This window comes from Chinchilla lanigera, unplaced genomic scaffold (genome assembly GCF_000276665.1).
Source record: "Chinchilla lanigera isolate Chin_1 unplaced genomic scaffold, ChiLan1.0 scaffold00063, whole genome shotgun sequence".
Lineage (NCBI taxonomy): Eukaryota > Metazoa > Chordata > Mammalia > Rodentia > Chinchillidae > Chinchilla > Chinchilla lanigera.
Window position 1 is genome coordinate 10,690,320 of NW_004955464.1, and position 12,882 is coordinate 10,703,201.

Consider the following 12,882-nt stretch of genomic DNA (forward strand, 5'->3'; position numbering starts at 1 on the left):
GAGCCAATAGAGGAAGGCGCTGCTATGGGAAGCTTGATGGAAACTGTCGGCAACTCGTGAACAGCAAACGCCAAGGCAGCCATGGGGAACTGGCCAGGTGACAGCATGCTGGGCAGTGGGTAGGTGAATCTGGACAAGGAGGCTTAGAGGAGTAGAGTGGCTGCCTGTTCCTAGAGTGGCCTACTCTTCCTTGTTCCACAGGTTGTTTCTTCCCCCTCCCTGCTCAATTCCAGGGTCACCTCATTTCTGAAGCTTTCACAAACTGGCTGAGGAGCAGGTGGGCCTCCTTGGATATTCACAAGACTCTTGTCCCACAGGCTGTTGCCATCTTTCTCTCCCTCACTAATGGTGGGGTTCTTTGAGCACTCAGAACTACCTCATTAAATGTGCCTTCCTGTTGTCCAGAACCTCTCTTCCCAGAGAATTGGCCTCCACAGCTGTTACAGATCTGTGTCAGTACTACCCGTCTCTATGTCCATCTCTGCCATTAGACTCTGAACTTGAGCACACAGGCCATTTCTTGTTCCGCTCGTACAGCATCAAAGTGAATGTGTGAAGTTAGGAGAATGGAGAATATTCTATGGCAGCCATGTCTGGAGGCTGAGAATGGGGGGGGGCAGACAGAACCAGAAAAGGGTCTGGCCAGGACTGGGAGGTGAGAGGAGGCTGGCAAGGAGGCACTGCCCATCTTCCCTGCTGCTGAGCCATGCCGGTTGAACAAGACCTTCTCCTCTCCCATCCTACATGAGCAGATGCCTTGGGGGCAGACCCTGTCTGCTCCTCCTGGGCTCCACACTTCCCCTGTGAGATGGACTCTTCTCCCCTGCTGATTGCTGCAGAGAAGATAATGACAGATCCCTTTATTTCTTGGGCTGGCCCCCAGGCAGAAGGATTTGTTCAAAGTGCTACTTGGTGACTCTTGCAGATTGCTTCTGACAGCCCTGTGGAAGGCCAGGCCATCTGCCTTGCCCTTTCTCAGGGTGGAAGGGGCTGGGAGCAGAGGTATTAGGTTTCCACTCCAGTCAACACTTTGATGTTCAAAGCTGTTTAATATTCATTAAACCAGCCCTTCAGTTGTAATTGCAATCATTACCCTTCCTTTTATGATTGTGTGTAAATGTTATGGGACAGACGGGCACAGCTATCCTAATGACAGAGGGCTTGATGACTGATAAAAGGTTGAATAGAACCCTGCTGAATCCATCTCCTCGCCCCTTGGCACCCACACCCACCCTGATCTGCTTTCTTTTTCTCTGAAAAGATGGTGTTCAGATTCAGAAAGCAGGATGACTCTGTGGGTCATGGTTTGTTAATTTTACCCAGACAAAAATTCTTTTCTGTCAGTGCACACAGAACACAAACTCTCATATACACCTGGGACTCGGGCTCAGGGCAGGCATGGAATACCACTTTTGGATACAGGTTGTCCTCTGTTCTGGCCCTGGTCTGCATGCTTAGCTAGCAACAAGAGAGTGAAACAGGTTTTTATTTCCTTCATTTAGTGTCCACTGGGATCCCAAGGATTTTGTCCAATGGAGAGATGGGGACAGCAGTAGCCTTGAATACAAGGCTAGACATTGGAATCAGACTTCCATCAGTTTCGGGCACTGCCGCTTTCTGACTGCATTATCTGCCAATACCTGCACCTCTCCAGGGTTGCACTTATTCACCTAGGAAAAATAGGGAGGTGTAATGGCTTCAGGCAGTCATGAAGATTCCTTTAAGGAGCAAGGGAGCGGTGTCTGGGAGAGTGCCTGGGGCATAGCTTGTGCTTGGCTGCTGCCCTTCACAGCATTGTCTCAGGTCCTGAAATCTGAAAGGCAGGGAATCTCCTTATGCACCCGCTTCTCTGTGTCAAAGGTGAGTTTGTGGGGGGCAGGGAGCGGGAAGCAGACAAGGCCGTTGCATGTATATGTATTTTAGGAAGGCCCTTGGGGCTGGGGAGGAGGACAATTGGAGAAAACACGAGGAGAAGTTAAGCTGAAAGGCAAAGCTAGATGCTTTCCAGTGGGAAGTAGCCATGTTATAGTTTAGATCTAAAGTGCCCTCCCAAAGTCTCATGTATTAAGATGTAGACATTTCACAAGATAACTGGATCATGGGGTTCTATATTCATTAGTGCAGTAACCCACTGATGAGTTTATAATTGAATGTGCTATTAAAAAATAGGGCCTGGTTGGAAGATGTGGGTCACTTGGGGCTGTGTCGCTGCAGGGTATATCTCTTGCTCTTTTTGCTTTCTCTGTGCTTCTTGGCTGCCATAGGGTGAGCAGCTTTCCTCCACCAAGCCCTTACTGTTTGCTGGGCAGTAGGTAGAAAACTATGGACTCAACCCCTTAAAACCATGAGCCAAAATAAACCTCTCCTCCTTTAAGTTGGAAGTGTCAAGTATTTTGTCCCAGTGACAGGAAGACTGACCAATATAAGCCATTCTTACACGTGCCTTGATCTCAGCTAGATGTGGATCTCGTTGGATGTGGGTCACTTCCAGCAGGGCCAAGCCTTTTGAGTGAGGTACTCTGTGACTGAGGCAGTAGTACTTACGTGGGGCTCAGAGATTGGGGGTAACTACCTGAAGGCTGCATTCAGACTGGACTGCCTGAAGCTGAAAACATAGTCCTTCACAGCTGCAATGTAAAGAGGCTGCACCACCCCATCTGCCAGTCAGTACTCATCATTACACCCACAGACTTCCCTTGGAATACTGTATCTACCCACCATACACACACACACCAATACACACACACACACACACACACACCATCACTTACACACAGGCTTAGCAAATTCCTTTTTCTTTCTTCAAAATGCCCTAATATTACCTCCTCCAGGAAGCCTTCCCTAGTCTCCCTTGTTATCACAAATTATATCTCTCACAGCTCCAAGAGGCATGGGTGGAGACCAGGATGTCAGATAGCCTCTAGATAACAGTTTTCTGTAACCGGCACTGTGTGTAGTAGAGAGGTCTCAGTACATCTCAAGGCTTTCTTGCCCTTCTGCACTGTGATTTCCCCCACATCCCACTCAGGGTGATCTCGCCTGGGTGGGCATGAGCACCTTAGAGCATTATCTGGGACTTCTTCATGCCTGTAGGAGACCGTTGAGGACGTGAGACTTGCTGGGACCCACTGCAAGGCAAGCAAAAGAAGATTCTTCCCTGGCCTCAGCTCCCAGGGTCTCTCCTAACCTGGAGTGAAGTCAGATGAAAACAGGACCAACTGAGGAACATAGTGGCTGAGGAGTGTGCAAGATGAGCCCATCCATAAGACTGAGTCCCTCTGGGCAAACCTCTGTCATCCTGAGGTCAGTCAAATACCTTCAAAGAGACACTAGGATAAATGGAGATGGTGACAATAGGGATGACTTTTAGAATGAGTGAACAAGTAGTCAACTGAATGAAGAAACAATTTAAAGAAGTTTGCAGTCGAATAGAGGAGATGTGCACTTCTTTATCAAAAACACTGAAACTATATATAGTATTAGAATTCAAAATGTGTTGGATATTAGAAAGTAAAATATGATGCATAACCATGTATCATTTACCACTCCAGTTTGTGGGGGGTGGTCTGGAGCAGGACTTGTAATCAAACACAGTAATTTTTGTGCAACAAAAATGAAAATTTTTGAAAAGTGGGATCAATTGAGACTATGTAGGACATTATATAGGTTCAGGTCAAGTCACCCATGACCTGTGGGTCTTCAGAGCTTTTGGATTTCAGAATTGTAAATAAAGGGGTAAAAGCATAAGTTACCAGCAAGGTTCTTTCTAACTGCAGAGCCAGCCTTTCAGAGCACTTAACTCCTCCAGACCATGATGCCCCTCCCTGACCCTAAGCCCAGCCTCAGCTCCCAAGCTCTCTTTTTCTGTGTTTTTCTTTCTCTACCTCAAGGGAACACCTCTGCCTTCCTCAGGTCAGTCAAATGGGTCCAGATCAGGGCTAATCACATCTCATCAGTGTCCTAATGGCACCTGAGAGAGGGTGATGACTTATCAAAGGGAGGGCTAGAGCAGGCAGAGCTCTGAGACCGGGGGAAGCCATGTAGGAGTGAGGAGGTGTGCTTGTTTTTCTAGTCCTCGTTAGTGCTCAGGGCTCTGGCACTGTAGCTGATAGTTGCCTTGGGCACATTCATCACCATGACTCCGTCTAAGGTGGGAGACTGCGTGCTTTTATACATGATCCCCTCTTTCCTTTGTTTGCTCATGCATTCTTTCATCCAACAAAATATTTTGGGCATATGATGTGTGCCAACCCTATCATGTGTTGTGGGGTTGATAATCCAGTCAACTTGGATAGCATAGATTGTGAAGGAAAGCTTCTAGGGTAAAAGTCAATTTCAGTTTTTTTTCTTATAGCAGGTGGAGGGTGCCATGGTTTGCAAGTGTTATTTCAATTCTTACCAGTAGCCAAACCTATGAAGAAGATATGGTCAGTCTCATGTTAAATTGAGAGAGGCAGAGTCAGTTGGCAGCAGTAGTTGGAGAGAGGAAGAGAGGGAAAGGGAGAGAGATGGAGAGAGAAGAACAGAGGGGGAGAGGAAGAGAGCAGGAGAGAAGGGAGAGCATGGGAGAGAGGGGAGAGGGGGTGGTACACTTGAGAAGAAATGTGGTGTACACTTGAGAGGAAATGTGATATGTGATACTTACAGAATTAGATCTGGTAGATTCACCTTGCCTCAAAGAAGAGCTTTTCTCTTCCTCAGATGCACTCACCTCATACCAATTTACATCAAAAACATCACATCTTGCCAGCCCTGTCAGGGTGCTGTGAGGAGCGTATTTTCTGGACACACCTCTGAGCTTCCCTGCTGTTGGCTCAGTGAACTCCTCCTTCACCACCAGGGGCCTTTTCGCAGGTTTCTCCTTCCATGTTACCTCGGAAGTAACTGCACAGTGGCCGAAGAGGCAGCACGTGAGCAGCTGCTCCCGCTCTTCCTCTCCGATCTTGTCCTCCCTCCTCCAGACACACTGGCTTCATTGCTGTGTGGTGGATGTGTTCGGGCGGAGTCTTCCTCAAGATCTTGGCTCTGGCTATTCCCTACAAATTGGACATGCTTCCCTGAGAAGGTGATAGGACCAACTTTTTATCTGCACGCCTTTATTCAAATGTCACGCACTCAATGACCACGCTGTGTAAAACGGCAGCCCCAGCCTTCAGTCCCCTGTTCCTGCAGCACTTTCCCCTTTTCCATGCGCTTCCCTCCGCGTTATATAATTTACTCAGCGTGGTCTCTGTTTGTTGTCTTTCCTGCTCCCAGTGCATACGATGTACTGTCCAACCTGAGAGAGTAGGGATTTTGTCTGCTGTGAACCAAATATCCCAAGGACCTAAAATAGTGCCCAGTATATGGTGACTCGGTAACTATCTGTTCTGGTGCTGTTCTGAAGCCTCAGAAGCTTTGCTTAGTGCTTTCCCCTTCCAAGTTGATAGTGTCACATGTTTTTTGTTGTTTTTTTTTTTAATATTCTTTTTAACCTTATTAATTAGACTGGGAGCTCTGGGAGTTGGGTTAAATGTCTCCACTTATTTTTAAAGCCCTGATATGTGGTAGAGTGTAAGGGAAGAAAGTTAGCACTGAGTACCTACTGTGTGCAGCTACTTTTACTGGAGCTATTTTCTTTAAACTTTAGGACAAATCTCTTAAATCAGTTGCTGTGATCCCTACTTTTCAGGTGGGGAAACTGATGACAACGGAGATGGAATTTCTGCCAAGAAGCAGTAGTGGCAGGGTCAGAACCCCAGAAGGCCTGAACTAGATGGTCTTCACCAAGCTGAGAGGAAGGTGTCTCAGAGAGGGGGAACTCAGCCAGTGGGCAGGACATGAACAGGCTGGCAGGCCCAGATTCCCCAGGCCTGTCGGAGATCAGTTACCCTACAGACTATGGCATCTTTTGGAAGCAGATCTTGGCACCTGAGACCTCCCCCCCGATTCCCCAGGGACCCTGCTTTTACTGTAGAGTGAGGTTGGACAGTGCAGGCCATGGCATAGAGGACTAAGTTGGAAAACACCCTGCCCAGGGTTACAGTCAGACAGCACCCTACCCTGCCCTGCCCTGCCCTACCCTGCCCTGCCCTGCCCTGCCCTGCCCTGCCCTGCCCTGCCCCATTAGTGTAAAGTAGGCTTCACCACTTCATTGAACCCAGAGTTTCTTTGTTAGCCTGGAGCCTTTGCAGTCCTCATCATTGCCTTCCTTAACTCACCCTGCCGTCTATAACCCTGAGCTCCCCATGCTCTCTTCCCTCTGGGCCCCAGGCCAAGCCTCCACCAGTTTCCCTCTGCCAGGCTGTGAATGTTTCTTTGTACAGCAACCCTGACATGAGGTCCTTCCTGGGGAGGTGTTATTTTAATATATGAAGGGCAGTCATTGCATTTCATAAAGATAGCTTGTTTGGAGGGGCCGGTGGGAGCCCGGGAGAGATTGCACTTGACAGATGGAGGGACAGCCTGTGAGTTGGGGGCTGGAGAGCACAGTGTGTGCCTGTGCAGCCCAGTGCTGGGCACTGTACCCCCAACAGCTGTCACTGGAAGGAGGCCTCCCATCTGGGGCCATGGCACACAGGAGCCTTGGCCCCTCGTTGGTGGACACATCCCAAAGGTGGGAGTGTGAGAGGGCCTGGGAGAAAGGCAAATGCCGGCTGAGGAGGCGGGCCTGGAGGCCTGCAGGGTGGATCTGCACCAGCTCCATCTCTGTCCCACCTTCCTCAGCAGTGGGATCTGCAGAAATCTCCACCCCATGGGGCTCCAGCATCCCAGAGAGTCACTCAAGGGATTTTTGGTGGTGTCATTCCAATAGTCTTAACCCAACCACCGCAGAGGGGCATGCTGAAAATAAATGAGGAGTGAACTCTGTCTCCTACCACCTCAGACCCTGCAGCCAAGCCAGGATGATGGACGGGGTGACAAAGTCTGAGCAGGGGTGGTTCCAGGACGGCTCTGGTTTGCTGCTGAGCAAAACACCTGGTCCTTGGGGAAGTGAGAGGTGGAGGTTGCCTTACTAGCTCCTCTCCCCAACAAGGAGCCTTTCTGTAACTGTGACGGGAGTGGGGGGCGGGTCCAGGGCTGGGCAGTCCCAGGGCAACCACTGCCAGGCATCAAGGTTGTTGAACTTGGAAATGTGTGTGCCTCCCTTTGCTCAGCGGAGCAGCCCGCAGTGTGCTCAGCAGTCACATGGTGGGCCCAGTGCGGGCTACGCTCCTCAGAACTGCAGTGAGCAGGCAGTGGTGGGCTGTGCTTCCAAGCTGGTAGCATGGGGCAAATGGACTGGGGAGATCACCTGCACTCCCTAGTTCATCCTCCACTCCGAGGAATTCGAGTCGGCCTTCCTGGTGGCCCCTCCTGGGCACTTCCCTGGCAAGTGTAAATCTCCATCTGTATTAGTCAGCTTTCCCATCGCTGGACACAATAGCTGATGGCTACAATTCAAAGAGAAGTGTTTTCATTTGGTTCATCTTAAGGAGATTCAGTCTATGGCTGGCAAATTCTAAGACAGAAACAACATGGCAGAAGGGAGTGGTAGAGAAAAGCTTCTCAGTTCCTGGTGTCCAGGAAATGGCAGGGGAGCAGCACCAGAGAGGAAGGTGCCAGGGACCAGAAGTGGACCCCAAAGTCATGTCTCCACAGCCCACCCAGAAGTGTCCTCCACCAGTCCCCCACAGTAGATCCCGAAGCCAGCGGAGTCAACACGCCCCACCAACCACCACACTATCCTTGGAGAGCACGAAGGGCTGCAGAAGCTGATTTCTATCCTGAAGCCTCTGAGTGTCACCCAGTTCTTTTGAGATCCATCTTGAGATGCCTCATAATACAGGAGCCAGAGCTAGAGCAAGGTGGTGGGTGGGCAAGCAGGAGAGCAACAGCTACATTTCTGTCCTGCATTTACTGAGCTCTTTCTCCCGAGCTCCTGCTACCTGGTATCGTGGTGGTTTGTGGTCATGTCTGACTGTTCCCTTGCAGGCAGGAGCGTCATCGGAACCATATGTGTGTCCTCAGCACGTGTTGCAGAACACATACCCACAAGATGTTCCGAATGCTTTGGGAATGAGTGACACATCAGGCCCACACCCACACCCACAGACCTTGCTTCTGGCTTGTTCATCCTCCTCCTGGAAATGTCCTCTTTCACTGTGTCTTCCTCGCCTGGGACTCTCACATGCTGTCTGTGGGGTGCAAATGGTCACATCTGCTTTAGAAAACACAGGACTTGCCTAGCCAAGCACAAGTATACTCTCTCACCTGGGATTTCCAGTCCTGAGTGCCAAAAAACTTGCATATATTTACTAAAGAACATACAAGAATATTCTTAACACGGCTATTCATAATGGCTAAAAATATAAACCACCTAAATGCCCATCAATAGCATAATGGATAAATAAGCAATTCAAGCACAGTATTGCACGTAACTGTGATTCATTTTTTACAACAGAATGTTAAAATGAATCACAGTTACGTGCAATACTGTGCATGAATTGCTAACAGAATATTGAGGGTTTTTATTAAAAAAGCCAAATTGTACACACTGTACAATTATACTCATGCAATGTTTAAAAACAGGAAAAAACTGATCAGTTGCTTTAGATGTCAGGATAGTGGTCACCGGTAGAGGAGGCTTTTCTCTGGGTGATGGTAATGTCCTATTTCTTAATCTGAGTACTGGTTTCATATCATCATCCAGCTATAACTTATGGCTTCTTCTCATTCCCAGTGAAAGTTACACATCAATAAAATGTTTCTTAAAGGGACAGATTTAAGAAGGAAGCCACAAATAATAAACTGAATGGAACTTGAATTTGTCTTTACATTGAAACAATGCTGAATTAGCAAGGCACTGTAGATCCAATAGTCTTCCAGTCCTAGCTTTATTTCTTTGTGTTACATAACCTGTGTCAATGGTTCACTCATACAGGACATAGAGAAGGACAATTTGTGTGCACTGCTCATTTTCTCTCACCTTGACATGTTCTGCCCTGAAGTCCAGCTGAACTTCATGCTTGAGAGCTGTCCATCCACTGGAAGCAGCTTTGCTGGATGTTGCCTTGGGCTGCAGGTGTTGGAAGAGTTAAGGCCCCAGGGCACAGTCCTCAAAGCAGTGCCCCCTGAGAGACTGAGTGGGCAAATAACTCAGCTGTCTTCTCCCTGAGCATGAGAAGACCCCAAAGCTCACCTGCTCCATGGGCTCAAGGAGTTCCCAGGAGAACCACACTCCTGCTCTACATCCGGGCAACTTGCTTCCTAACGGACTCCTCATGGGCTCTCTGCCTTCCCTGTCTGAGTTCCTCTCCCATGTTCCTGCTCTTGTCCCAGATTAGCCCCTTGAGCTTGAGTCCTTATCTCAGGGTCTGTTCCAGGAACCCAAAGACAGACCAGACCTTGTGTTACCAGGTGCCAAGAATTTGCTAACTTAGAAGGACATGCCCCTCTGTATCTCCACAGGATACCTTCCCTTCTTGCAGAAGCTGCTTGTCTGAGAAGGTGGCCTACCTGCAAGCACATGGCACCCTCATCTGCAGGGGCAAAGTGGTCACTGGTCTTGTTGAGCCAGCATGATGTCAGAGCCATCTGGAACCGAGTTCCTAAACAGCAGCTTGAATTGCCCACATACTGCAGGCGCTGTACTGTGTTGGTACAGCTGATGGACCTCAGTATCCTATGGGAAAGAGAAGAGTCCCTTTAAGCCTAAGGTTGCCAACTGCTATTAAATGACAAACTGCTACTGCAGTCATAGTAGCCACTCACACATGTGAGGTTCTTGGTGGCTCCCAGCAGACCCCTTTCCAATGCATTTCTCCATTAATCATTATGACAGCCCCCAAAGCCCACATTACAGCTGCTGGAATTCAGGATCAGAGATGAGCAATGACCTCCCCAACAACACACAGCTAGCAGATGGTAGGACTGGATTTAGATTTAGGGTCTTGGAACCCAGAGTCTTTGCATATAGAAATAATCATCTGGTCCAGATGGCTTTTGAAGTTTGTACGAGTCTTTCACACTTGGGGCAGATGCGAGCAGACATTGTTACTCTTATTATTGTAGGCCAGCCCTCTACTCCTTGAGGCCGGTTGCACAGAGATTATTTTTACACCCACTTTTCAGATGGGAAATTGAGGCTTGAAGTGGAGAAGTATGGCTCTGGTGACTCACATTAAAGAAGTGGTGGACCTGGGATTTAGACTCAAGACCCTGAAATCTTGCTATCCTTTCTGGAGAGATTACAGAGGCCCCTCTTCTCTTGCTCCTCTGAGGCCTCACTGGCCCCTGGCACTCTTAGCAGACATGTCAGCTGCTAGGAAAGTACCTGTAACAAACCACAGTAATGAAGCAGCCTGCTCTTGAACTCACTGGCTGTGAGGCTCTGTGTAGTCCAGCCTGTCCCAGAGCTTTCTCTTCTGAGCTGGACAGGTGATGTGGGTGGTGACAGGGAGCCTGGAGAGCCCTGCCCCACTGTTTTGCCCTGTCTGTGGGGCTGATGGAGGGAGAAGTAAAAGTGGCATGCCATGTAGGGAACCTGTAATTATGCTTGAGAGTCACTTCTCGCCTGCTCCTGGACCGTTGGGGCCCTTGTTCCCTGACAGCTGTACATTTTGGTCCCATGTGGTCAAAAACTCATTCTGTACTCTGCTTGAATCTCAGCTCCTCAGAGAAGCCTTCCCGGCTGCCTCGTCTCGTCCTGGTCGCATTCTATTCCCTACCCCACACCGTGGTTCTTTGTGGCACTTACTGTTGGATGTAACTGCTGTGAGGACAGGGTTTTAGCAGATTCACTGCTGTAAGAATAGCTAGAACTTATTGTGCACACCTGGTGTGTTACACACTGTTCAAGGCACTTTCTGTGATTGACTTGCTGAAACCCAGAGACCAAGCACTATTCTTTCTTCATTATAGAGAAATAGAACCTGATGTACACAGAAGTACGGTATCTTGTCCAGGGTTACACAACTAAGTGTCAGAGCCAGAATGTGAACTAAGGCAGCTCAGCTTTCAGTTTTAGAGTCCTGGGCACTCTTCCCATGCATGTCCACAACACTTCCACCCAAGACTGTTTACTGAATCCTCAACGTATAGGTCAGTGCCCCGCTGTATTCTATGCACTCAGTAATACCATTCGAATTTGAGAAAGAATGGAAGAACAAAGGCCAAGAGTATAAGCAGGTTGAAGGAGGAGCACAGTTAATCCTCGGGGTAGATGCACAGCAGATTATTTGGGAAGGTTGGGGTTTTCTCCTAAAACATAAGCTCCACAAGAGCTGGGACTTTGGCTCATTGCTCTTTGATCAATGCCTAACAACAGTTCTACAGCATTACTCTATACAATAAGTACCACTGTAAATACTTCACTTATAGTAATAATTCACTTAATTCTCACAACAGATCTGCAAAATATATACCATTGTGATTATCATTTTGCAGCTGAGAACCCCAGGCAGAGATTAAGCAGTTTGCCCAGGGCTGTACCAAGAAAGATTAGAATTCATCTGTGACTCTTTACCACTATAACCTACCCCTCTTATGAGGAGGTCTAGCAATATTAGACAAAGAAGACCCAGCCACTGAGTGGCTGATATATAACACCAGGCTCCTTGCTGTTCAAGAAAAGAATGGGACCAACCTTGTGCTGAGAATGGCCAGGTAAACATCTCTGATGCAGCATCCTACCTCTTGTCACAAAGGTGCATGTCAGATTCCTCTTAAAGTGGTGGCCTTTTTGAGCTTGGGCACCATTTTGTTCTTCTTCAGGGCCCATTAGTAGGGTCCCCATGAATATTTATTGAATGAGTGTTAAGGGAAAGTAGAAGGAAGAGTAACTAACTTTTCTTAGAAGATTCTTGAAGGCTTCCAGAGAAGGTTCTGTTTGGGTAACATTTGCAGAAACATTTGGTGGAATGGAGCCCTGGAGTGTCAGATTGGCCGACCTTTACTCCATGCAGTTGCCTGTGGATTCCTGGACTCCCCTCAGGGCTGGGATCCTGAAGGAATGGCCTCTCACTGCCTGTACCTAAGGAACACCACAGATGGTTGGTCAGGACTGCAGAAAGGGGGGCCCTGTGGCTTGAGCAGAGTGACTACCTCAGTACCTCACCAGCCTGCCATCCCTACTGTGGGTGCCATCCCTACAGTAGTTGCCACCTTCATGACCGTGCCAGCCACTGCCACTGCCACATCTGGGGTAATACTAGGCATCAGTCATCTTCGCTGCTATCCTATCACAGCACTGCTGCCATTGCCACCCTACTTCTGACGTTGTGATTGAACTCTGCTACAATTACTTCTCATTTTCAAGCACAGCTACTGATGCTACTACCACAACTACTCCGCTTAAAGCAGAGTAATATTCATGCTTGCTTTGACTGTTTGGTAGGCTGATGAGGAATGCAGGGCATGTAACACAGATGAGTAAAAGAGGCTCAGCCAGATATATTCAGCACCATAACATCATCCACGTAGTAGGAAGTGCACAGAACAAGGACAGCTAACAATTTAATGTGTGGTGACCTCATAAAACAAGTCAAGAAATGCATCTTCTTCCTCTGTTTTTGAAGATTGTTTTTGTCCAAAATTTTCAGGTTTCTTCTTTTTTTTCTGTAGTTCTTTTCATTTTAGTTTATTAGTACATACGCATAGTACATGTTTACATTCCCTGTGGGAAGTTGGTACATGTATGGATATAATTTTAAAAATAGAGACATATTCTTGGCAAAAAAGTGAATATGTGGGCAACTCCTCTAGATCAAATACTCTGTTAGACACATTCCTAAATTTTAGCTCATTTAATCTCCACAGCAATCTTATGATGTGAATATTGTCCTCATCCTTTAGAAACCAAAGAACCTGAGACTCAGAGAAGGTAAATGTGATGCTGGAGACTGCCCAGCTTGCCAGTAGCAG

At 48.0% G+C, this 12,882-nt stretch overlaps 1 protein-coding gene and 1 long non-coding RNA gene across 2 annotated transcripts in view; one reads left to right on the top strand and one right to left on the bottom strand.

Moving 5' to 3' along the window:
• The window catches only part of Trabd2b (TraB domain containing 2B), a 205,211-nt gene that overhangs the window by 77,805 nt on the left and 114,524 nt on the right, over window positions 1-12,882 (top strand). The gene's annotated exons all lie outside the window — the stretch shown is intronic.
• The window catches only part of LOC106150095, a 36,288-nt gene continuing 26,224 nt past the window's right edge, over window positions 2,819-12,882 (bottom strand). The window contains exons 4-6 of the long non-coding RNA XR_001236701.1: window positions 9,478-9,643; window positions 8,076-8,156; window positions 2,819-5,036 (exon numbers count right to left, since the gene is read on the bottom strand). This is a non-coding gene — a long non-coding RNA (uncharacterized LOC106150095). The remainder of the gene's footprint in view (window positions 5,037-8,075; window positions 8,157-9,477; window positions 9,644-12,882) is intronic.